We start from the raw sequence: 4731 nt of genomic DNA on the forward strand, positions 1-4731 counted from the left end.
CTCCACCCACTCCACCCCACTCCACCCCACTCCATCCACAGCCACCCTACATGGTTTCAAGTACAGTTCCACTGCGTGGCACCTTGAGTAAATGTCTTGAACTATTGCCTCGGATCAACTAATGCCTTGTGAGTAAATTCGGTAAACGGTAACTGTCTGAAAGCGCATTCGGCAAAAGAGACCGATAGAATAAGTACTAAACTTAAAAATAATTATCGGGATCGGTTTGTTCGACTAAACTTGTGAAGGTGGTGCCCCAGCAGGGCCGCCGTCCAATAACTGAAACAAGTAATAGATAATAGATAATGATAACTACCTGGTTAATATTATAATATAAACGAAAGCGGCGAGCTGGTGGAAACGTTAGCACGCCGGGAGAAATGCTTAGCAGTATTTCGACTGTCTTTACGTTCTGAGTTCAAATTCCGCCGAGGTCGACTTTGCCTTTCATCCTTACTGGGTCGATAAATTAAGTACCAGCTGCCTTGTGCCTAGAGTAGAAAAGAATATAATAATATAAACGATATCAATTCTATTAAATAAGATAAGCACTGACCTGAACTTTAAAAGAGCACTAAATTTCTCAGGAATGCCATTAAAATTTCAGTTGTTAATTTGTTCATACTTTTGGGATTGACTATCGTCGCCAACTTCTATTCGAGGCGTGACACCTTCCTAAGTTGCTCATTAGTTCAAATAACCTATGCCTCTAGCGCTAAGTGACTGTTAAGTTAACTGATAATCTGTGAGAAATTTTGTGGAGATTGAATAGTATAGTTCAATAGCAGATTAATATTTAAAATACTTAGCTAATTTGGTGCTAACACTTTTAATACAAGAACTCTAAAAAGCTAACTTGAAGTAGTTATGAAGCGTCGTAAAAGAAAGAAATTAGTTAATGTCTGATACTATTTTGATTACACTCAGAATATGTTTCGGTCTCATTAATAAGCATAGACTTTATCATACTTAACGAAATATTGATGCGAGAATCACTATTGTATATTGGTTGATGCAGGGAAATAGAACTGTTTATACAATAATCCGTGGAGGGCATCCACACACACACAAAAAAGAATAAAAAGCAATAGTTAAGGTAATTTGAATACATTTAAATGAGTAAACAGTTAAAATTTAACTAGAAATAATTATATGATGACGAAAAAATAACGTTAATCATTTTTATAATTCATTTATACGAAAACTTAATGTTTTAATTCTTTCATGCAGAAGTATGGGAAACAATTTTGGAGAAGTTCTGAAAGCTCATTTTATTGCGATTGTAAAACAATATTCTGATTAACAATGCATACATGTGCAATGCATTGTTATAGTATAGGAGAAACATCGGTGAGGAGACTAGAAGGGCTCTCCATCAGTGAAGAGAGAGGGAGGGAGAAGGGGAAGACAGAGAGAGAAGGGGAAGACAGAGGGAGAAGGGGCAAGATATTTTTACTGAAAGTATAGTATATAAGCGTGGCTGTATGATAAGAAGCTTGCTTCCAAACTACATGGTTCCAGGTTCAGTCTCACTGCGTGGCACCTTGGGAAAATGTCTTCTATAGCCTCGGGCCGACCAAAGCCTTGTGAGTGGATTTGTAGACGGAAACTGAAAGAATCCCGTCGTATGTATATACATATATGTATATATCTATGAGTGTGTATCTGTGTACCTGCATCTGTCTCCCCATCACTGCTTGACAGCCGTTGTCGGTGTATTTACCTCCCGTAACTTAGCAGTTCGACAAAAGAGACCGGTAGAATAAGTACTAGGCTTAAAAAATAAGCCCTCGGGTCGATTTGTTTGACTAAAATCCTTCAAGGTTGTGCTGCAGCATGGCTGCAGCCAAATGACTGAAACAAGTAAAAGAATAAAAGAACATAAGCTATAAGAAGATGATTTAGTGAACACTTTATGAACAGATGCCTTTCTCCCACCTCGCGATGTTATTCAGTAGTTTCCATTCGTATGTTTGAAAAGTTAGGTAGCTAGTTTTAAGAAATGGTAATTCATTGCAAACATCTACTTTGGTATTATGACTTTTATTAGCTGCTTATTATTTACTATTGTGGAGGCGCAATGGCCCAGTGGTTAGGGCATCGGACTCGCGGTCATAGGATCGCGGTTTCGATTCCCAGACCGGGTGTTGTGAGTGTTTATTGAGCGAAAACACCTAAAAGCTCCACGAGGCTCCGGCAGGGGATGGTGGCGAACCCTGCTGTACTCTTTCACCATAACTTTCTCTCACTCTTTCTTCCTGTTTTTTCAAGGGGTCAGCCTTGTCACATTGTGTCACGCTGAATATCCCCGAGGACTACGTTAAGGGTACACGTGTCTGTGGAGTGCTCAACCACTTGCACGTTAATTTCTCTAGCAGGCTATCATCAGCTCTCAGTCAGGTGCCTTCCTTGTGTTCAGGGGTCGGCTTGCCAAAATTCTCCAGTTCCTTCTTCGCTGTGCTGCATGCACACGATCAACTAAGCTTTTGTTTCCGGTCCAATCTTTGATGTCATCAATTCACAAACGTATTTGACGACCTCTTGCAGTTTTCCCTTCCACACTTCTTTTGGAGGATGTTCTTAGGCAATGAATCGTGGCACGTTGTATGTTCAAAGTATAAGAGATTTATGGACTTGATTTTCGACAGCAGGTGTATTTGGACTTTTAGATTTTTTTAATATTGCAGCGTTTGTTACCTTGTTTTTCTAGCTTATTTTGTGCAATTCAAGAAAGAGCCACACTTCAAGGGTATCTATTTTGTTTTCCATTGCTCTGTACATTGTCCATGTTTCCAACTAGCGAGGCTTGTACACCACAGAGAGCTCATCACCTCTTTAGAAAAGGCTGGTTCAGAAAGTAAGGACATCAAAATCATTTATTTATCACATTGGAACTAAATGGCAGCCATCAAAATAAACCAAGATTTCTCAGTACCAGCAGAGATCAAAAGAGGTGTAAGACAAGGATGTATATTATGGACATATTTATTTAATATCTAAACTGGGTTTATATCCAGAGAATCAAATGATATCAAATGACTCATATTCAATGGCATAAATATAAATAATATATGATAATTATTAGCGATAGAAGTAGTGTGAATACCAAAAGGTAATCTTTATATCCATCTTAACATTGATGCCGTGTTAGAATACCACATACTGCGTTATTAGTCTTGAGAGATCCTCTCATTTAGGCGCTTGTCGCATAACGGCACAACATCGGTCGTAGTAGACGAAAATCGTCTATCACGGGCGCCGGAATTCCCATACCACGTGATATCGGTCTATTGGACTTCATCAGTTGGAAGTACCGGTCACTGCATGCCAGTCAAATCTCGTTGCTACGATATATAAAATATCAACATCTTTTCAGACGGTGATATCGCAAATAGTCAGCAGGCTTATTAAAAATTAATTATTAGCGCCCATGACAGACGAATTTCGTCTTCTATGATCTATGTATGTGTTTTTATGCATCAAGCGCATATTTGGGACGATCTCTCAAGGCTAATAATGCAGCATTCAGTGTTCTAACAAGGTATCCATGTTAAGATGGATATAAATATAAGATATATCGATCATACAGCATTAATGGATAAGAGCAACGGGAAATTACCAAAGAAATTGTTGATGTAAAAGATCATAATGACAAGAGAGGCCTAAATATGAATGTAAAAGACGACGACGATCGTCTTTCGTGATCTATGTGTGTGCATGTGTCTGTCAGTGTATATGTGTGAGTGTATGAGTGTGTATGTGTCTTCTCAGCGTGTGTGCGTTTCCGCGTTCGACAACAACGTCACATTTGGTATATGAGTGTCTATGTATCTGTGAGTATATGTGTGTGAGTATATGAGTGTGTATGTGTCTCAGTGTGTGTGTGTGTTTCCGCGTTAGGTACGTTATTCAACATACATACACACATCTACATATACATATATATGTGTGATGACTGACATGCCGCTTGGCACAGATTGACCTTGAGCTCTACTGTGCATGCACACTAAGTTTTAACGTTCTAACTCACTTCTGCTGTTTACAGCAGAAGATGTGTAGCGGAAGGAAGGTGTGTAGCGTGTAATCATCGCATTGACCATGACAGAGAAAGTTGTCATGGCGATATCTGCTCAGAGGTCTATGTAAAGTTGCAGAAAGTGTATGGAGAGGAGTGTATGAGTCTCACACAAGACGATCGTCTTATATATAAGTGTATATGAGTGTGTATATGTCTCAGTGTGTGTTTCCGCGTTAGGTACGTTATTCAACATAATACACATATCTACACATACATATACATGTGTGATGACTGACATGCGTGAATGAGATATATATAATCTATATATATAAGATAGAACAAAAAGAAAGTAAATATAAAGATAAATGGAGCGGAGCTTGAAGGACTGAAAAAACTTCAAGTATTTGGGACAAATCAGAAAGTTCGCAGTGTAGAAGTTATCTTTTATCTTTTACTTGTTTCAGTCATTAGACTGCGACCATGCTGGATCACCGCCTTGGAGAATTTTTTACGCAAATAAATCGATACCGGTACTCATTTTTATAAAGCCTGGTACTTATGCTATCGGTCTCTCTTGCCGAACTTCAAGTTTACGGGAACGTAAACACATCAGAACCGGTTGTCAGGCGGTGGTGGGGAACAAACACAGACACAAAGACACACACACATGTATATATATATATATATATATATATATATATATATATACACAC

Source organism: Octopus bimaculoides, chromosome 1 (genome assembly GCF_001194135.2).
Source record: "Octopus bimaculoides isolate UCB-OBI-ISO-001 chromosome 1, ASM119413v2, whole genome shotgun sequence".
Taxonomy (NCBI): Eukaryota; Metazoa; Mollusca; class Cephalopoda; order Octopoda; family Octopodidae; genus Octopus; species Octopus bimaculoides.